Source organism: Pongo abelii, chromosome X, assembly GCF_028885655.2.
Source record: "Pongo abelii isolate AG06213 chromosome X, NHGRI_mPonAbe1-v2.0_pri, whole genome shotgun sequence".
NCBI lineage: Eukaryota > Metazoa > Chordata > Mammalia > Primates > Hominidae > Pongo > Pongo abelii.
The window spans coordinates 117,314,974-117,338,040 of record NC_072008.2 but is presented as its reverse complement, the minus strand read 5'-3'; the positions used below and the strand labels follow the sequence as shown (position 1 = coordinate 117,338,040).

At 37.0% G+C, this 23,067-nt stretch overlaps 2 pseudogenes; one reads left to right on the top strand and one right to left on the bottom strand.

Annotated features, from left to right (window-relative positions):
• Positions 1-211: 211 nt before the first annotated feature.
• Positions 212-809, bottom strand: LOC100445692 (high mobility group protein B1-like; annotated as a pseudogene).
• Positions 810-15,674: 14,865 nt separating this feature from the next.
• LOC112131135 (U6 spliceosomal RNA) lies at positions 15,675-15,770 on the top strand (annotated as a pseudogene).
• Positions 15,771-23,067: the final 7,297 nt, after the last annotated feature.

The following is a 23,067-nucleotide window of genomic DNA, read 5'->3' as shown; positions in this document are numbered from 1 at the left end:
AAGATTAGTGGCTATTGAAAATACCATCAGGACAGGGCTAGCTAACTACACATTTGGTAGTGTGCTAACTACACAAAAAAAGACACTTTTCAGTTGTTAAATCTTACACAGCCTTACATTTCAATTTTTTTTTCTTTAAAAGGAGTGAATTGCGTACAGGGAGGTTAAATGCTTTGCAGACAAGAAAGAAAAAAGCTGCACTAGAACCAGCTTATTCATGATCATCTTCCTCCTCAACATCATCCTCTTCATCTTTCTCCTCTTCGTTCTTTTTCTTGCTTTTCTCAGCCCCAACGGCTTTCTTTTTTGCTGCATCAGGCTTTCCTTTAGCTTCGTGTGCAGCGATATCCTTGTCATATTTTTCCTTCAGCTTTGCAGCCTTCCTTTCATATGGCTGCTTATTGTCTGCAGCAGTGTTATTCCACATCTCTCCCAGTTTCTTTGCAACGTTACTAATGGATAGGCTGGGATGTTATTTTTGATTTTTGAGCGGTACTCAGAACTGAACAAAATAGATGCTCCAGAAGGCCTCTTGAGTGCGTTGGGATCGTTGAACTTTTTTGTTTCCCCTTCAGGAGGGATTTAGGTTTCATTTCTCTTTTGTGACAGGCCTCCCCCGACTTTGCAACGTCTTCAAATTTTTCTCTTTTGCAGACAGGTTTCCACCTCTCTGAGCACTTCTTAGAAAACTCTGAGAAACTGACTGAATCTTCTGGGTGCTACTTTTTGTGCTCCTCCCGGCAAGTTTGAACAAAGAATGCGTATGATGACACTTTGTCTTTCAGCTTCTTAGGCTCTCCTTTGGCCATGTTTAGTTATTATTTCATCAGCAAGGCACAGAGTTGCCCAGTGTCCGTCCAACTCTCACTTGCCTGGGTGCTGTCTCTATGAAGCCCAATGTACTGAAATCCCATCTTATTTTTAACATCCTAAATTTTTTAATATTGTTGTGGTGGGGTTTTTTAAAATCAGTGGCTGTCTAGATTTCTACATAGATTAATTTATTTGTTCACTATGGAAGATTATATTTTCCAAGGATAGAGGTGACCATATCTCTTATCCCACATGCTCTTTTGCAGTGTGACCTTGCCACTCCCCTGTCAAGAGGTGCAGTCTAATTCTTTTCTCCTTGAATTTGGGCTGGCCTTAGTGACTTGTATTAATCAATAGAATGTGGTAGAAGTGACACTGCATGGATTCTGAGGCTAGATCAGATTCTGAGGCACAAAAGGCAATACAGCTTCCACCTGGTCCTCTTGGAATGCTCACTTCTGAACATTCCCATGGAGAGGTCATTTGTAGGTGCTATGATCAACAGTCTTCACTAAGTAGTCTTTGAGTTATCCCAGTTCACATACCAGATATGTGAGTGAAGATGCTACCAGAGGCTTCCAGCCCACCAGATTTGAGTCATCCCAGCTATTCAAGACATTCCAGCCAAGGCCTCAGATACCATAAAGCAGAGACAAGTCATTCTTGCTACTTACCTAGGTTTTTGTGTGAACAGAAGTTTTCATTTCTCTGGAGTAACCCAGGAATGTGTTTAAAAACAAAATTTCAACAAATTTAGCCTAAAGATCTAATTGGATTTTATTAGCAATTCATGAATTAGGCAACTTTTTTTTTTTTTTTTTTTTTTTTTAGACAAGGTCTTGCTTTGCTGCCCAGGCTAGAGTGCAGTGGTGTGATGTCGGCTCACTGCAGCCTTTACCTCCCAGGTTCAAGCAATTCTCATGCCTTAGCCTCCGGAGTAGCTGGGATTACAGGAACACGCCACCACGCCTGGTTAGTTTTTGAATTTTTAGTGGAGCTGGGGTTTCGCCATGTTGGCCAGGCTGATCTCGAACCCCTGACCTCAAGTGATCTGCCCGCCTTGGCCTCCCAAAGTGGTAGGATTACAGGCGTGAACTACTGCACCTGGCCAAGGCAACATCTTATCTACAAGACAGAAAGGCACTCCACTGGGCATGGCAGAACAGTTGGTTTTTATAAGCTAGTTTAAGCAGAAACAAGAAAACTGATATCATAGCGTAAAAGGCAGATTGGTTAACATCAGGTTACTTCAGGTAACATTCCTTATAGGGTTAAAGCAGACAAGGCTTCCTTATCATACCTGCTCAGGTTGACTGGGCTCCTTAGGATTGGTTGCTGTGAATCTCCTGTTCTTTTCAAAAGTGGCCAGAGTTAAGTTCAGTTTGGTTACATGGCACTTAGTACAAGTGACTCAATTCTGCTTTGATCTGGTCTGTTGGGCCTAGTGCGGGAGCTCAGTCCAAAACAATGGCCTCCCTTAAATTCTATTTAACAAGCAGGATTACTCAGTCATATGGCAAGTGTGCGTTTAATTAAAAAAAAAAATGCCAAACTGTTTCCCAGGGTGGCTGTACAGTTCTGTATTCCCACCAGTAATATATGAGAGGTCCTATTGTTTGCAATCTTCACCAGCACTTGGAATTGTCATTATTTTTAACTTTAGCCATTCTGATAGTGTTCAGTGATAGCTCATTGTGACTTTAATTTGCATTTTGCTAATTGAAAATAATGCTGAAAATATTTTCATGTGCTTATTTTCCATCCATATGTCTGCTTTAGTAAAATGTGTTTAAGATTTTACCCACTTTTAATTGGTTGTTTCAGACTGACTTTTAAAAATTCAAATCTGATAAAGTCCAACATCTCCCCTGCCCCCAACATGACACGTATTTTTCATTTTCTTTCCCATTCTGTTTTTCTTTTTGAAGTGCATTCACTGAGTTTTGAGAAATGCATATACCCATGCAAACCAAACCCCTATGAAGTGATACAACATGATCATCACCCTATAATGTCCCCTCCTATTCCCCCTTTCCAGCTATTTTCTGCCCCCAACCCCCTCAAATGTAATTCATGTTCTAAATTTTTCCACCATAGATTTTTCCTGGTTTAGAAATGTATATACATGAAATCATACAAAATGTACTCTTTTGTATAAGGCTTCTTAGCATAATGTTTTTGAGATTCATCCATCCTGCATGTATTAATAATGCATCCCTTTTTATTGCTGAGTGGTATTCCATTGTATGAGTAAATCACACTTTGTTTATCCATTATTCTATTGATGAATACCTGAGCTGTCTCCACTTTGGGCTATTATGAATAAAGCTGATATGAACAATCATATTCAAGTCTTTTTCTGGGCATATGTTGTCATTTATCTTGGCTAAATACCTAGGAGGTGAATCGATGGATCACAAGATAGCGGTGTACATAACTTTATAAAAAACTGCCATATTTTTTCCAAAGTGTAGAAAAGTACTTCTATCATCCAAGATGCCTTTGGAGTCTCTGACTCATGGGTTTCTCAGGAATAGAAGTGCCCTTTATTCTGGAAATTGTGGAGGTGGGATGATTCCCACCCCCTTCCTGTATCAGAATTGATTCAAGAATATGTGTGCCTCTCCTAGCAGCTCTGTTCTCACAGCTGTCAGCCCTGGTCAGGGAGAGGCGGGAATGTTTAATTATAATGTTCCTGACAGTTTCTGAGCAGAGAGCCCAGTGCCTGCTGTGCCAACAGCTGAGCTTCACCTGAAGCTGCCATGCTGAAGACTCACCTCCCCATATCTGGCTTTTCCTCTGTAGGCTTGCTTAATGGCAGACAACTCTCATGTTTCCACTTGCTCAGTGCTGGTCAGGTGCAGGTTGCAGGCACACTCCAGCTTAAGAGGCTTGCATTACTTTCCTCATCCTACCATTGGGTTAGCTGCCAGTGCATGATACAGCCCAGCAGAGCCCAAACTACTTAAGAATTCAGTCCTCGACATAACCCAGGCTCTCAGAGTTCATCAGATTTGAACATACAACTACTCACTGGTTCTACCGAAGTCCCTCTGGGATCTATTTATGTGTCTTCTGACTTGTTTCTCCTGTGGTTAATTAGGAGATCAGGGAAACAAAGATTCACTGACAGATAGGGCACTCTTATTTTTCCCTTTCCATGAATGCTCTTTACTTCTCCCCTGTATTAGTCCATTCTCACGCTGCTAATAAAGACATACCTAAGATTGGATAATTTATAAAGGAAAGAGGTTTAATGGACTCACGGTCCAGCATGGCTGGGGAAGCCCCAGGAACTTACAATCATGGCGGAAGGGGAAGCAAACACGTCCTTCTTTACATGACAGTAGCAAGGAGAAGTGCAGAGCAAAAAGGGGGAAAGCCCCTTATAAAACCATCAGATCTCGTGAGAACTCACTCACTGTCACGAAAACAGCATGGAGTGGGGACTGCCCCATGATTCAATTACCTCCTACCGGGTCCCTCCCATGACACGTGGGGATTATGGGAGCTACAATTCAAGGTGAGATTTCAGTGGGGACACAGAGCCAAACCATATGAGGGTGATTTAGAAATGTATATACATGAAATCATACAAAATGTACTCTTTTGTGTAAGGCTTCTTAGCGTTATGTTTTTGAGATTCATCCATCTTGCACATATGAGGGTGATATGGTTTCGCTATGTGTCCCCATCCAAATCTCTTATGGCACTGAACACTTTCTTCCTTGTATTACCATTATTTGAAGTTTTTTCTTTAGTTCATCTCGTCCCAGAAATTGGAAGTGATTTGTAAGGGTAAATCAAATATAAACACACATCATATATTTAAAATGGAATTTTAAAAAAGCAAGGGTGGGGACATAAAATGGAGCCAGGAATGCTAATTTTGTGCACTTCCTAACCCTCCTAATAAATAGTGAGGGCCATAACAGAAGGAATGTGTTTTATTCATCTTTGTATTAATTGCAAGGCCCAACATATTCTTTTTTAAAAAATAGTTTTATTGAGATATAATTCACACACCACAAAATTCACACACTTAAGTTTAAAATTCAACAGTTTTTAGTATATTCAGAATTGTACAATCATCATCACAAACCATTTTAGAACATTTTCACCACCCTCAAAAGAAACCAGGTACCCATTAGCATCATTCCCTGTATCACCCTACCTCCAGCCCCAGGCAGCCATTAACCTCCTTTCTGTCTCTGTGGATTTGCCTATTCTGGACATTTCATAAAAATTGACTCATACAATATGTGGCATTTTGTGTCTGGCCTCCTTCACTTAGCATAATATTTTACAGTTCATCTGTGTTGCAGCATGCATCAGTACTTGATTTTTTATGTCTGCATAATATTCCATTTTATGGATATATCACATTTTGTTTATCCATTCATCTATTGATGGGCATTGGGTTGTTCACAGTTTTTGACTATTAATAATGCTGCAATGTACATGTGTGTACAATTTTTTCTGTGCACATTTGTTTTCATTTCTCTTAGGTATATACCTCAGTGTGGAATTGCTTGATCGTATGGTAACCCTGTTTAATCATCTGAGGAACTGCCAGACTGTTTTCCAAATGCACCATTCCCACTACCAGTGTATGAGGGTGCCAATTTTTCCACATCCTAGCCAATATTTTTTATTATCTGTCTTTTTTATTCTTTCATTTTAGTGAGTGTGAAGTAGTATCTCATTTTGGCTTTCACTTGAATTTCCCTAAAGACTAATGGTGTTAATCATCTTTTCAGGTGCCTATTGGCCATTCCTATATCTTATTTGGAGAACTATTTATTTAAGTTATTTGCTTATTTTTAAAATTGTTTTTTTTTTAATTTTTCAGTTTCAAGAGTTCTTTATATTTTCTGGATACAAGCCTTTCATCAGCGATGTGATTTGCCCATCTTTTCCTCCATTCTGTGGATTATCTTTTCATTTTCTTCATGGTATCATTTGAGGGACAAAAAATTTCTCATTGTGATCAAGTCCAAGGTATCTATTTTTGTTGTATGGGCTTTTGATATGTGTAAGGTGTTTTGCTTAGCCCAAGGTCATGAAGGTTTCTCAGCCCTTTCTTGCACAGACTGGACAAAGAAATGTTTATTTACAACAACAGCACTATTTGTTCAGCACTTGATTTAAGCTTGGCATCATGTTGTGCACTTGCCAGAGGGTATTGATGTCAATAACAGCAACAATAATAGCTAACTTTATTGAGCTCTTACATGAATGATCTCATTTAATCCTCACAACAAATCTTTGAGGTAAATATGAATATCTCCATTTTACAGATAGGGAAACTGAGGATCAAAAATATTATCTTCATGTGATGCGTAGAATTGTTGTAGCCATCTTCTGACCATGAAAGAAGGCACTGATATCAAGTTGTGGAGGACAGAAGAGAAATATGGAAAGGACCAGCTACCAAATTAAAAGCCAAAATAACATAATCAATCAAAACATTAATAGCTGACATTTATTGAGCACTTTACGAGAGTTGTTATCTTATTTAATGATCATAACACTTCCTTGTGAAAAAAAAACATATCATGGGGATCCCCACCATGTGGCTCAGATATGTTAAGTGTTGGGGCAAACTTTGTTGGTTTCTTTCACTTATTTCTTACTAACAGAACCCCATAATTTTTTACCTTCCTCTCATCATCCATAATTTTTTGGAGAGACTGAATTTTCTCCCATCCTAAGGAAGTGAATCATGATCAATTTTACCCAATCAGTGGTCTCATTCCTTTTGCCAATAATTGGCTAAAGCATGGAAATGGAAGAAATCCTGGCTAATGACCTGAAAGGAAGTCTGCTGAGTGGCTTCTAGGAAATATTTTCATGGAGAATAAAAACACATTTGTTGGAAGAAATGTCCTCTCTTTTGTTTAAAATGGTTGGTTCTACACATAATGCCTAGAACATGTGTTATTTTGTAGTTCATGTGAGCAGGCACTGCTGATAAACTGGGGAAGAGAGAAGGGATATGTGAAAAGCAGTGGATCCCTGAAGAGCCACTGAATTAAAAATCTTGGAATTGCCCTACTTAGAGGCTTATTGTTTAAGCCACTCTTAGTTGTTCTTTCTGTCCCTGGCAGCTACATTCATCCTGTCTGATCTAAATACATAGGTTGTAAATGGCTCAGTCAGGAAATCAAATCAAGGTCTGTTGGACTCCAAAACTCATGAACTTAATTCTTATACTAAATTGTCTCTGTTCAAATGGGTGAATTTTCAATGCAGGACTAAGAGCCTGTGATGTTATATCATATACATTTCTATGAGGTGGAAATAATTTCATATTAGTAAATATGATATTTATGAATTTGTCAACTGAAGAATGATGAAGTTCTCAAATTTGGAAAGGAGAGGTAATATTCTTTTCTCAGAGATGAGAAGTGGGCACCACACCCAAGCACCACACCTAAACATCACAAAACTATGATATCTCTCACCTGTTCTCCTAAGGGCTCATTTATCTTTCTAAAAAATCATTTAAATGTTTTTCAATAAATGCCCTTTCTCCTTCTAAGAAGTCATTTATTCTCCCAGAAATGCCCCTCTGCTCCTCCCCATCCTTTATTAAGATGCTATGCAAGCTTCCAATTCTAACCTCCTTCTTGAGTCACATTTCTTTGTGAACCTCCATGTGGATGTAATTAAATTTGTTATTTTCTCTTGCTGATCTGTGTGTTGTCAGTTTAATTTTCAGGCCCCAAAACACTGAAATTAGAGGGTAGGGAAAAGGTTTTTCTCTCCAACACCAGCCATCATAATGTGAGACAAACCAAATTAGCTCAAGTAGAGAAATCACATAGAGATGCTCCGTTATGGAAGGCAACCGAGGCCCCCAGCTGACAGCCAGCATCAACTGCCAGACATGTGAGTGGACTAGCCTAGAGATGATTCCAGTCCCTGGCCTGTGAGTATTCTAGCCGAGGCCCAGACTTTATAGAGCAAAGACAAGTTATTTTCACTGTGTCTTGTCCAAATTTCTTTCTTTTTTTTTGAGACGAAGTCTTGCTGTGTCGCCCAGGCTGGAGTGCAGTGGTGTGATCTCAGCTCACTGCAACCTCAGCCTCCCTGGTTCAGGCAATTCTCCTGCCTCAGCCTCCCGAGTAGCTGGGATTACAGGCGTGCTCCACCACGTCCGGCTAATTTTTGTATTTTTAGTAGAGACGAGGTTTCACCATGTTGGTCAGGCTGGTCTCGATCTCCTGACCTCGTGATCCGCCTGCCTTGGCCTCCCAAAAGTGCTGAGATTACAGGCGTGAGCCACCATGCCTGCCATCTTGTCCAAATTTCTAACCCACAGAATCCATGGTACTAATGAATGATTGCTTCATGTTTCTAAGATTTGGAGCAGTTAGTTATGCAGCCATAGTAACTGGAATAGGTGACATACACACAGAAATTCAATAACGTGTCTGTAGGGTAATTTTTAAGTACAGGTCTATAAATCATGCCTACTATTAAATATCACCAACTGTGGGCCAAGAACTTTATACTTTTTATTTCATCTAATTCTTACAAATTGCCTACAGATTTGGCCCTATTCTTATCCACATTATATAACTGAGTAAACTGAAGCTCAGTGAGACTAAGTAATTTTCTTGGGGTCATACAGTTAAAGTCTACACTTTTTCCACCACACCACATGGTTTCCTCAGGAAGAACTATATTTTAAATATGCAATAAAAGATGGAATATCTAGGATTTGATCACAGAAATCTTACTCAAATTTCTGATGTTTATCCCTCTCAACTTCTATAAGGCTACTTTCACTAAGTGCCTGTAGTTATTTCATTAGCTTCTAGATGGTTTCCCTGCTTTCAGGTTTTCAAGGTGCGAAATCTTCCCATGGTCTGTACCACACTGAGATTCCTAAAACACGGGTAGTTTGGGTCTGTCTCTTACTGCTATCCTTGATGTAATAGCTTCATTAAAAATTCTTCCTTTTTTCTAAAAGACTGAAGCAGAAAGTCCATCTCTTCAAAGAGCAGGATCTGCCACTTCTTCTTTGTCTTCTCATTTCTCTATTCCCCCTTGCACAGAGCCTGGCACATAGGAGAAGCTCAGAAACTATTTGGTAGAATGAAATCTCTTGAGTACACTATTGTGTGGATCAGTTTTATGCCTTCTTTCACTTTATGAACCACTTCCACTTTGCTTCATACAAGGATATTTTAGACCAGAGATGATCCCTGGGACTAGCTATAGATGAGCAGGTACTTTCTGGAAGTTGTTTCCTGGGAATTAACTTAGGCCAGTGACCACAGACACCCCTCATGCTCTTCTAAATGGCTGGAAAAGCTACATAAGTATTCATATCCCCTTTGTTGAGGTAAAATAAAAATGTTATGTTTTTCTTGGTTTAAGTAAAATTTATGGGTAACACACTTCACTGCTCTTATACTTCCAAAATTTTCTCCCAGATGGTAGATAGGTTATATCTCATTTTAAAAATTAGTTCTTAATTATATAAATAATACGTAAATTATTAAGCATTATTCCCTTAACATAACTACTTTCCACAAATTATTTTTCTTCTTGCTGAAGTATATTCTCTAACAATTCTTTCTGAGGGTTTCTGTGGGTGGTAAGTTTTCTGGGTTCTTACATATCCAAAATGTCTTAATTTCTCCCTCCTACTCATATAATAGTTTGGCTCAGTATTAAATTCAAGTTTCAGCATTATTTTAACTCAACAGTTTGAAGATATTGCTCCATTGCTTTCCTGCATGTGATTTTGATAATGGAAAATCTGATGTCAAACAGATTCTTGTTCCACTGTAGGTGGTCTTTTTTTTCTCTCTGAATGCTTTTAGTATTTTCATGTTATACTTGATGCTCTAAAATTTCACTGTGGTGTCTCTAATTTTTTTTAAAAAATTACTTTTCTTGTTTTCATAAGTCATCCTGCTTGGCAATCAGAGGGTCCTTTCAATCTGTGGATTAATGATTTTTGTCTCTAAAGAGGTTTTACTTTTTGGCTGTTCTTCAAATATTGCTCCCCATTCATTTTCTCCAATTTTATTCAGTGGAACTCTTTTAGAAAAATGTGAAAATGCATCTATTGAGATAATCATGTGGTTTTTGTCTTTCGTTCTGTTTATATGCTGGATTACATTTATTGATTTGCGTATATTGAACCAGCCTTGCATCCCAGGGATGAAGCCCACTTGATCATGGTGGATAAGCTTTTTGATGTGCTGCTGGATTCTGTTTGCCAGTATTTTATTGAGGATTTTTGCATCAATGTTCATCAAGGATATTGGTCTAAAATTCTCTTTTTTTGTTGTGTCTCTGCCAGGCTTTGGTATCAGGATGATGCTGGCCTCATAAAATGAGTTAGGGAGGATTCCCTCTTTTTCTATTGATTGGAATAGTTTCAGAAGGAATGGTACCAGCTCCTCCTTGTACCTCTGGTAGAATTCGGCTGTGAACCCATCTGGTCCTGGACTTTTTTTGGTTGGTAAGCTATTGATTATTGCCATAATTTCAGCTCCTGTTATTGGTCTATTCAGAGATTGAACTTCTTCTTGGTTTAGTCTTGGGAGGGTGTATGTGTTGAGGAATTTATCCATTTCTTCTAGATTTTCTAGTTTATTTGCATAGAGGTGTTTGTAATATTCTCTGATGGTAGTTTGTATTTCTGTGGGATCAGTGGTGATATCCCCTTTATCATTTTTTATTGCATCTATTTGATTCTTCTCTCTTTTTTTCTTTATTAATCTTGCTAGCGGTCTATCAATTTTGTTGATCCTTTCAAAAAACCAGCTCCTGGATTCATTTATTTTTTGAAGGGTTTTTTGTGTCTCTATTTCCTTCAGTTCTGCTCTGATTTTAGTTATTTCTTGCCTTCTGCTAGCTTTTGAATGTGTTTGCTCTTGCTTTTCTAGTTCTTTTAATTGTGATGTTAGGGTGTCAATTTTGGATCTTTCCTGCTTTCTCTTGTGGGCATTTAGTGCTATAAATTTCCCTCTACACACTGCTTTGAATGCATCCCAGAGATTCTGGTATGTTGTGTCTTGGTTCTCGTTGGTTTCAAAGAACATCTTTATTTCTGCCTTCATTTCGTTATGTACCCAGTAGTCATTCAGGAGCAGGTTGTTCAGTTTCCACGTAGTTGAGCGGTTTTGAGTGAGATTCTTAATCCTGAGTTCTAGCTTGATTGCACTGTGATCTGAGAGACAGTTTGTTACAATTTCTGTTCTTTTACATTTATTGAGGAGAGCTTTACTTCCAAGGATATGGTCAATTTTGGAATAGGTGTGGTGTGGTGCTGAAAAAAATGTATATTCTGTTGATTTGGGGTGGAGAGTTCTGTAGATGTCTATTAGGTCTGCTTGGTGCAGAGCTGAGTTCAATTCCTGGGTATCCTTGTTGACTTTCTGTCTCGTTGATCTGTCTAATGTTGACAGTGGGGTGTTAAAATCTCCCATTATTAATGTGTGGGAGTCTAAGTCTCTTTGTAGGTCACTCAGGACTTGCTTTATGAATCTGGGTGCTTCATGTCTAAAACACCAAAAGCAATGGCAACAAAAGCCAAAATTGACAAATGGGATCTAATTAAACTAAAGAGCTTCTGCACAGCAAAGGAAACTACCATCAGAGTGAACAGGCAACCTACAAAATGGGAGAAAATTTTCGCAACCTACTCATCTGACAAAGGGCTAATATCCAGAATCTACAATGAACTCCAACAAATTTACAAGAAAAAAACAAACAACCCCATCAAAAAGTGGGCGAAGGACATGAACAGACACTTCTCAAAAGAAGACATTTATGCAGCCAAAAGACACATGAAAAAATGCTCACCATCACTGGCCATCAGAGAAATGCAAATCAAAACCACAATGAGATACCATCTCACACCAGTTAGAATGGCGATCATTAAAAAGTCAGGAAACAACAGGTGCTGGAGAGGATGTGGAGAAATAGGAACACTTTTACACTGTTGGTGGGACTGTAAACTAATTCAACCCTTGTGGAAGTCAGTGTGGCGATTCCTCAGGGATCTAGAACTAGAAATTCCATTCGACCCAGCCATCCCATTACTGGGTATATACCCAAAGGACTATAAATCATGCTGCTATAAAGACACATGCACACGTATGTTTATTGCCGCATTATTCACAATAGCAAAGACTTGGAACCAACCCAAATGTCCAACAATGATAGACTGGATTAAGAAAATGTGGCACATCTACACCATGGAATACTATGCAGCCATAAGAAATGATGAGTTCATGTCCTTTGTAGGGACATGGATGAAATTGGAAATCATCATTCTCAGTAAACTATCGCAAGAACAAAAAACCAAACACTGCATATTCTCACTCATAGGTGGGAATTGAACAATGAGAACACATGGACACAGGAAGGGGAACATCACACTTCAGGGACTGTTGTGGGTTGGGGGGAGGGGGGAGGGATAACATTGGGAGATATACCTAATGCTAGATGACGAGTTGGTGGGTGCAGTGCACCAGCATGGCACATGTATACATATGTAACTTACTGCACATTGGGCACATGTACCATAAAACCTAAAGTATAATAATAATAATAATAATAATAATTACAATAAAAGAAAAAAAAAAAAAAAAAAAAAAAAAAAAAGAAAAATGTGAAAATGTCTTGATTGGTCCTTCATGCCTCTAATTTGATCTATTATTTACATTTACAAGTCTCTTAAGTTTTCATATTTGCCTATTATTGTTTTCATAATTGCTTGATCTTTCATGGATGTGATATCTTTTCTTATCATTTTGAGTTTATTGTCATTGTATATTCGTGTTTTTAGGACTATTTCTCTAGTGGAAGTCTTTTAATTTGTTGAGCTTATTGTCTATATTTCATAGGATTTTCTTTGTCTAAATGTTTGGCAAGTCTCTTATTATATGCTTCTCTTTGTAGTTGAGATATCGTATTAGACTGTCTGCTTCCTCTGGTTATGCAACTTATTTCAGATAATAGGGGAAACAGACAGAGGTACTATTTTCAGTGAGAGTGAGTAAGATGGAGAACATGCCATAAGGAAGGGTACCTTGATGACTATATGTGCTTTGCTATTTCTCATGAATACTGTTATTTTCTTAGCCATTGCCCATCATCATCACCCAAGGCACTACCCTGTCTCATAGCCTTAAGCTCCTGTACTTATTGCTTTCACTTGAAGACAGATTCCTCTGTTACTGCTTGCTGGTCCATGTGGTAAGTAGAGGGATAAAAAGAGGCTGAGTTTTCTGGCTTTTCTTCCTGTGATACAAAGTGGCTACCTCTAAGACCACTGCTTGGTTCTAGGTTTCACCTCTTGGTCTGGAGAACTCTTGGGATAATTTCACCATCTATCAGAATACTCTCCCATGCGTGCCCTGTGCTGTGGTTCCTTGTTCAATCAGAGCCTATCTACTTCCCGTCCTTCAGATTCTTCCCAGTTTTTGGCCCACCAACAGTGATTTAAAGCATGCCTACATTTAACATTTTTTCTTTTGTATCAGGTATAAGAGAGCCAGTGAAAAAACTATAAATAATAGGGGCTCAAGAAATGTATAAGCTTATTTTTCTATGCCTTAAACAACATTTGTAAGGAAGTTCTACAGGGCTGATGTGGTTGTTTTGTAATCACCAGGCTCCAGTTTATCTTGTTGCTCTGCCATTCTCAATACCTGGCTTCCACTTCCTGGTACAAGATGGCTGCTTGGGCACAAATTATGTCATTCACATTTTAACCAGCAGGAAGGAGAAGAGGATGAAAACAGATGTCATTTCGCTTTCTATGAATATTTCCTGTAAGTTGTACGAGATACTTCTATATTCTGAGTCTGATAAATATATCCTTTATATGTATCATACCTACTACTAGGTACTTTACATCTGAGTCTAAAGTCCACATTGTTAAGTTCATTCCACAATGCCAGTGGTTCTCAACATTGGCTGTACTTTAGAATCACCAGGGTAGCTTTGAAAAATAGTAATGCTTGAGACCACACCAGATCCATGAAATCATAGTTAAAAGTATTTTGTAAAAGCATCTCACCTGATTCTATTGTGAAGCCTGGGTTAAGTACTACTGAGCTACACTTTATAAATTGTTTCTCTTTTTGACTACTAAGCTGTATGTCCTTCTGCCACACATTTTTCTGAGTAATTAATTGCCTACACTGTTTTTACAAGTCTGTGTAATTTTTAAATTATTTTGAAGAAGTACAGAAAAGTACCTTATTTCATATTTGCTTCAAGTTAAGAAAAAAACTATGGAGAAATATATCAGACATTAAAAATGTTACATATTTGAAGATTAATCTATGTAATAAACCATATTAACAGAATAAAGAAGAAAATCATATGATTATATCAATGGATACAGAGAAAGTGTTTGAGAAAATTCAATGCCCATTCATAATTAAAAAAAATCCCTCAGAAAACCCTAGAAATAGAGGGGAACTTGCTCAATTTGATACAGAACATCTACAAAACAGCCCTTTACAGCTAACATCATACTTAATGGTAAAGATTGAATGCTTTCTAGCTAAGATTAGAAACAAGTTACGGAAGTCCATTCTCACCACTGCTACTCAATACAGCACTAGAGATTTTAGCCAGTGCAATGAGGCAAGAAACAGAAATAAAAGGCATTGATATTAGAAGGGGAAAACTAAAGCTATCTCTATTTAAAGATGATATGATGATCCATATAGAAAATCCCAAGGTAATGACAAAAACTCCTGAAACTAATAAGTGAATTCAGCAGGGTGGGAAGATACAAGATCAACATACACAAATCAATTACATTTTTAGATACTAATAGTGAACATGAGGAATGCAAAATTTAAAATACAATCCAATACACAATCTTTTAAAAATGAGATATTTAAGTGAAAGTCTAACAGAACATGTATAGGACATGTATGCTAAAAATTACAAAATACTAAGGAAAGAAATCAAACCTAAATGAATGATGAGGCATATATTGTATATGGATTAGAAGATTCAATACAGTCAATTCTCCCCAAATTTGTATATTGGTTTAACACAATTTCTATCAAAAATCCCAGCAAGATTTTTTATAGATATAGGCAAGGTTATTATAAAATTTATATGGAAAGTCAAAAGACCTAGAATAGCCAACACAATTCTTAAGAATAAGAATAAAATTGGAGGAATCAGTATACCCAATTTCAAGAATTATTATGTAGCGACAGGAATCAAGACTTCGATATTGAAGGAGGCATAGATAAATAAATCCATGGAATAGAATACAGAACTCAGAAATAGACTCACACCAATATATCAAACTGATTTTTGACAAAGGTGCAAAAGCAACTCAATGGAAGATATTCTTTCCAACAAATGGCGCTAGAGCAAGACATATGAACAAAAAATATGAACAAAAAATGACATGTGAACAAAAAAGAACAAAAAATACGAACAAAAAATGACACATGAACAAAAATTATAGACAAAAAATATGAACCATAACCTACACCTCACACATTATACAAAAATTAACTCAAAATGGATCATAGGAATTAGGTAAAACATACATTTATAAAAATTTTAGAATATAATACAAGAGAAAACTTTAGGACCCAGACTTCGTGAGGGGTTCTTAGTCATGACAACAAAACCACAGTCCATAAACGAAAAAATGAATAAATTAACAGCTTCTGCTCTGTGAAAGACCATGTGAAGAGGATGAAAAAATAGGCTATAGACTGAGAGAACATGTTTGCAAACAATGTATCTGACAAAGGACTCATATGAAGAACATATAGTGAATTCTTAAAACTCAAAATCAGAAAAAATAAACAATCCCACTGGAAAATGGATAAAAGGTCTGCTTGCTTCGGCAGCACATATACTAAAATTGGAACGATGCAGACAAGATTAGCATGGCCCCTGCACCAGAAAATGGGTAAAAGGGGCAGAGTCATTTCACCAAAGAAAATATGTTTAACATCATTAGACATTAGAAAAATGCAAACTTAAATCACAAGATATTACTGCACATCTATTAGAATGGCTAAAGAAAAAAAATGACAGATAATGCTAGTGAGGATGCAGAGAAACTGAATCTCTCATACACTGCTGGTGGCAAAGTAAAATCTCACAGCCACTCTGGAAAACAGTTTGGCAGTTTCTTATAAAACTATATATTGCAATTACCGTATGACCCCAGTAATTGCAATCTTAGGCTTTTTATTTCCAGAGAAGTGAAAACTTATGGTTGCACAGAAACTTGTATACGATTGTTCACATAGCTTTATTTGTAGTAGCCCAAAACTGAAAACAACCAAATTGTCCCTCAATAGGTGAATGTGTAAACAAACAGTGGTATATCCTTACCATGAAATACTATTCAACAATAAAAAGGTATACATTTATGATACATGTAACAACTAGGAGTTGTCTCAAGAACATTATGGTGAGTGAAAAAAAGCTAATCTCAAGAGGTTACATGTTGTATGATTTCATTTACATAGCTTTCTCAAAATGATAAAGTTACAGAGCTGGAAAACAGATTAGTGGTGTCCAGGGGTTAGGAATGATGAAGGGATGGAGTATTGGGTGTGACTAATAAGAGGTAGCAACAGCAATCCTTGTGGTGATGGTATGGTTCTATATTTTGATTGTGGTGGCAGCTCCACTTAATATATACACAAAATAAAATGACATAGAATTATATACATTTTGCCAATATCGAATTGCTGATTTTGATATCATACTACAGTTTTCTAATTTGCAACCATTGGGGGAAATTGAGTGAAGGGTGCATGGGCTTCTGTACTATTTTCCCACTTTTTGTAAATCTAGAATTCTTTAAAAATAAAAAGTTAAAAAATGTACAGAGAAAACTAGATGGACCCCCCCATATACTTACCACTGAGTTTTACCCAATCATAAAAATTTGCCATATTTAAACATTTCATTTTTAAATTAACATACAATAAAATTGACTTTTTGGTGTATAGTTGTATGAACGTTAACATATGTACAGATTTGTGTTAACAACACAATTAGAATTTGTATGAACCACAATTAGACTCAAATACACTTTTGTCACCCCTCAAATCTCCCTTGTGCTATCCTTTTGTAGTCACACCTTCCCCCCACACCTAACCCCTGGCACACACTGCTATGTTCTTTGTCCCTATTGTTGGTCTTTCTAGAATGCCATATTAATGGAATCCTACACTATGCAGTCTATTGAGACTGACATCTTTTACTTAGCATAAGAATTTGAGAGTTATCCAAGTTGTTGTGTTTACCAGTAGTTCATTGATGTTATTGCTGAGTAGTAGTCTATTGTATGGGTGTAGCTCAGAGTGTTTATCTGTTTATTTGAGCTGTTGAAGGATACTTAGGCTGTTTTTATTTTTTTGCAGATTATGAATAGAGTTGCTCCAAACGTTTATGTATAAATTTTTATAAATAGTTTTTCTATTGGGATACAATTCACACACCATACAATCTGCTCCTTTAAAATGCGCAATTTAATGAGTTTCACTATATTTATAAGGTTGTGCAGCCATCACTAACTACTATATAATTGCAGAACATTTCAACAACCCCCGAAAAACCCATATCCATTAGCAGTTACTCCTTTCTCCCTACCGCCAGTCCAAGACGACCACTAATGTACTTTTTGTCTCTATAGATTTGCCTGTTTTAGACATTTCATATAAATAGAGTCATATAATGTGCGGCCTTTTGTGCATGGCTTCCTTCGCTTAGCATAATGTTTTCAAGGCTCATCCACGTTGTAGTATGTATCAGTAGTTTATTCCTTTTTATGGCTAAGTAATATTCCATTGTATAGATATATCATAATTTGCTTATCTGTTCATAAGTTGATGGACATTTGTTTCTACTTTTTTGGCTATTATGCATAACGCTGCCACGAACATTTAAAATTACAAGTTTTTATGTGACAGGTGTTTGTGTTTCTCTTGATTATGCAGAATTAAATGTAGAATTGCTGAGTTATGTTGTAACTCTGTGTTTAATCTTTTGGGAAACTGCCAAACCATTTTCCAAAGTGGCTGTGTTAATTTATATTCTCACCAGTAATGAGGGTTCAATTTCTGCACATCTCCGTCAATGCTTGTTATTGTCTGTATTTTTTTAAATTAGTCATCCTGGTAGCTGTGAAATAATGTCTCACTATGGTTTTGATTTGCATTACCCTGATGCTTAATGGAATTGAGCGTCTTTTCATGTGCTTAATGGCCACCTGTATGTCGTCTTTAGAGAAATATCTATTCAGATCCTTTGCCTGTTTTCAAATTGGGTTGTTTGTCATTTTATTGTTTAGTTGAAAGCGCTCTTTATACATTCTGGATAGAAGTCCTTTATTAAATATATAATTTGCCAATATTTTCTTCTATTATGTATGTTGTCTTTTTCTTTTATTCATGGTGCCCTTTGATGCTCAAAAGCTTTAAATTTTGATAAAAATCCAATTCATATTTTCTTTAGTTGTTTGTGCTTTAGGTATTATATCTAAAAATACCATTGGCTAATCCAAGGTCAGTTACAAAGATTTATAACCCTGTTTTCTTCTAAGAGTTTTAGTTTTTAGTTCTTACATTTAAGTCTTTGACTCATTTTGAGTTAATTTGTTCATATGGTTGTAGTGGCATTTATAACTTTCTTTTTCCACTACATATTCCATATTCGTTAGGGATTTTTGTTTTTGTTTTGCTTGTCTGTCTGGGTTTTTTGTTTGTTTGTTTATTTACCCTGTAGCATCATCCCAGTTTTTATTTCAAGAAAAACTGAGCCTTTGATAGTTTGCTGGTATTGGATTGCTGTAACTTTCAAGTGGTGGAGATACCATTCCCTTTGGAATTAAAAACCATAACCACACCAAGTCCAAAGTTGCAGGGAGCGAAGCAACTTTTTTTGTGTGAGTGGGTCATTAGGTGTAATAATAATTGATACCATCTCTATTTCCATTCTTTAATAGCCTGGCTTTAAGAGAAATATGGGTAGCTAGTTCAGAGCACAACTATATCTATAGAACAGTACTTCAACTTCACAATGTGTAGCCTCCCAGTTAAGGCCATAAACTGATTCAGTGTTAGGTAATGCACCATTCAATAAGGCTAGCTGCTTCTGAGAGATGGCATCCATGGTAAGATCTGTGAAACCCATGAATATGAGGCTACTATCTCACTTTTTTGGCTGACAAATGAATTATTTAATTAGAACAAATTTTGCAAAGATACCGTGATGATAAGACATTCAGTAAATCCACGGATGGTGATATGGCAGAAGCTTTGTGGATAGCCAATGTGAGCATGTATAAAAAATAGTTGTCTATTCCATTGAGGGCAAACATCTGTCTCCCAAATGATAGTTGTAATTTTACTGTTACCAGGTAGGCATATGGTTATACTGGGTTATGGTTCCAAATTAGCAGCTCAGCAGTGGTCTCTGCTAGAAGAAGATTGGGCACTCAGCAGTGGCTGTAGCCAGACTAGTTTTTTGATAAGAGGAACCTCACATTATTTAGCTATATGCATCTTCCACCCTTACCATCATGGACGCTTTATTCATCAGCCATATTGACCAAGCTCTGATGTAGCTGGGCAAGGACATCTACAGATAAAATGTCTACTTTCTCAAAAAATTTTAGGACACATGAAGTCCTGATGTTATATATCAGTTCTATTTGAAGAGGAAATGCTGTTGTGCATGTTCAGCTTTATGTCCTGGCAGATCAAATAAAACCCACATACGGTGGGAAGCTTGGGTTCCAGGGTCATTCTGTTTTCCATGGTCAGGCATTAAATTCTTACCTAGAACACACAAGAAAATCAAGAGCGACTTTACAATATAAGAGGCTTCTCTTCAAAACCTTTGAGGGATGGGGAGGGGCTTACACAAATGATTCTCCTATTAGGACTTGCCACCATCTCTATATAACAACCTGAGCTGCTGTAGATATTTTTGAGCACCACTGGATCTATTGGGTCATAAAGCCCAAGTGTCAGAGATAACATGAACCCTGCAGGTTCGATCAGTATTATGTTCATTGGGATAGTGTGATGATCAAGGTGACTAGATTAAGCTAGAGATCCAGAAAGCTGGTAAACTGCTGAAATAAGACAATAAGCATGTACTGATGTCAGAGGGTATACTTAGGATATATAGTAAGGGTAAACAGATGAAAGCAACTTGTTTTCTGTTTTATGGTTATTGGGATAGAGAAAATGTTCGATTGGTAACTGCATATGAGGCTCTAAGACCCGTGTTTATTTGGTGAGGTAAACGTACCCTCTATGTTGGATCAGGACATCCTAATGGTACAGCCACTATTAAGAGTTTGTTCAACGATCAAAGTCCTACGTGATCTGAGTTCAGTGAACCACTTATCAATAGGACTGATAGGAGGATGAAAGCTAGGATTACTTCATATGAAATTGTTTGGGCTACTGTTCATAGTGCGCTATATATATATATATATATATATAATATAACTTTACATGTATATTTTTATGTATAGCTGTATTCAGCCATTCTTGCATTTCTATAAAGAAATACCCAAGACTGGATAATTTATAAAGAAAAGAGGTTTAATTAGCTTATGGTTTTGTAGGCTGTACAGGAAGCATAGCTCCAACGTTAGCTTCTGGGAAGTCCTCAGGAAGCTTATCATCATGACAAAAGGTGAAGTGGGAGCAGGCACTTCACATGGCAAAAGCCGGAGCAAGAGCGAGAGAACAAGAGAGCGAGAGAACAAGAGAGCGAGAGAACAAGAGAGCGAGAGCGAGCGAGACAGAGAGAACACTCATGTATGAGTGCATTGGAGGGGAGGTGCCACACACTTTTAAAAGACCAAATCTCAGGACACCTTACTATCAGGAAGACAGCACCAAGTCATGGGGGATCCACCCCCACGATCCAAATACCTCCCACCAGGTCCAGCATTGGGGATTACAATTCAACATGAGACTGGGCAGAGACAAAAATCCAAACTACATCAATATCTATGTGTCATATATAGATATCAGGACACTAACTTTCTGTCAGATATTTAAGTTTCAAATATTTTTTCTCAGTCTAATATTTATTTTTTAATGTTTAAATGCTGTCTTTTGCCGTTAGAAGCTGTAAATTTTTATGAAATCAATTTATCAATATTTTCTTATAAGATCTCTGCTTTCTGTGTCTTAAGAAATTCTTTTCTACCGTAAGGATTTAAAGGAAAACTTTTATGCTTCCTTCCAATAATTTTAAAGTTTTGTTCTTTATTCAGGTCTTTAAAACATCTGGAGATGATTTTTATGTATAGTATAAGGGGAGTATCTAATTTGATTTTTTTTTCACATGAAAGTTAATTGACTTAATACTATCTATTGAATACTCTTTGCTTTCCTTACTTTATACAATTCAACAAATATCCAAACCTATTGTGTGTTAGATATTGTTCTAGGCACTTAATTATGCAATATTAAAAATATAGACAAAAGTAGTCCTATTGGTAATGTGAATTATATATATCATTAAAGCTGTTAGAATATTCCTACCCTGTTGAAGCTTATATTATACCTTCAGGAAATATGTCATTAATAAGTATATTGCATAGTATATTGGAGGTGATAAATGTTATGGAAAAACAGAGTAAAAAAATTTTGAACTGCTAGGTTGAGAGGGAAGGTTGTAACTTTAAATCAGGTAGTCTAGGTTGGTCTTGTTGAGAAGTCAACCTTTGGGTGAAGACTTGAAAGAAGTGAGGGAGTTGGCATATGAATATTCGGGGGATAATAAAAGTTAATACTTATACATACTATGTGCCAGGGTCTGTTCTAAACACTATACATATATTTGCTCATCTAATCCTCATAACAACCGAGAATGCTACTGTTATTATCATCACCTTCGTGTGACAGACGGGTGAAGTGAAGCACAGAGGGTTAAGTACTTCACCCAAGGTCCCTAGCTAATAATTAGTAGAATCAAAATTTGAACCTAGGCAGTCTGGCTCCAGAGTCCATGCTTTTCCCATTATCTTATGATATAGCAAGTTCCTGTTTATGTTGATCTCTGTTTTGTTTAATTAATCTTTGTCTGTCCTCCAGGCCAACACCACACTATCTTCATTACTATAGCTTTATAACAAATTTTTGTAGGGCAGATATTGGCTTCTGATTTCTCTTTTTTACAATGATCTTGGCTACTCTTAAAGTTTTATATTCTTCCACAAAAATTTTGAAGTAATTTTTTGAGTTTCACAAAAATTCGTGTTGGGGCTTTTATTGGAATTTCTTCATATGTATAGATTACTTTGGGGAGGATTGATACCTTACAACATTGCATCTTGTTATCCATGAGCCTGGTCTGACTTTACATTTATTAACAGCTTTTGTTATGTTTTTCAATAGTTTTATGATTTTCTCAATAAAGGCCCTATGCATAAACAATCTTGTGATATGAGATGTGAGTCCAGGGGAAAAGTACATCTTTAAATATGGAAGTCAACTTTGAAGGTCAAGGGAAAGTCCAATCTCGTTTCCTGTTTGCTTACTCTGTCCCACACTGGATCCTACTCTTTGTGCTTCTGATTGGTAACATAAACTAATAATTTTTTTTGGTATTTTGTGTGTGTGTGTGTGTGTGTGTGTGTGTGAGAGAGAGAGAGAGAGAGAGAGAGAGAGAGAGAGAGAGAGATGGATGAGAAATTTCTTGACCCTGCTCTTTAAGCTGAGTTTGATTAACCCAGACTGCAGTATATCAAGAAAGATCTAATCCCTTCTTCATGATTTTTGCAAGATGCATAGTCCTGTGCTATCTCCTTTCCTCAATGAGTCATCAAGCCCCTCAGGGACAGTGATGGATGTTTCCTACACTGTCTTGCCTGTGGTACAGGGCACATGGTAAGTAATCAAAAGGTCGTATTGCTACATTTCCAACATGGAGTTGCTATTCTTTTTCTTAAATCACTTCACTCCATTAAGCCCTCAACCATGACTTTCCCTTCACCTTCAAAGTTGATTTCCATATTTAAAGATTTACTTTTCCCCTGGACTCACATCTGAGACCTTCTGTTTGCCAATGGCCTGTTTCCTTTGAAGAAGTGAGAAAGAAGGTCTTGGTAAGTAGCTGAGAGTTCTTTGAGAAGAAATATCTTTGTGAGATGATCTAGTCCAGTTTTTGCAAAAGTTTTTTTATCCCTGCAGAACATTAGTCCATATTCTGGGGCGACCAAAAGGTTCTGAGCTTTAAAAA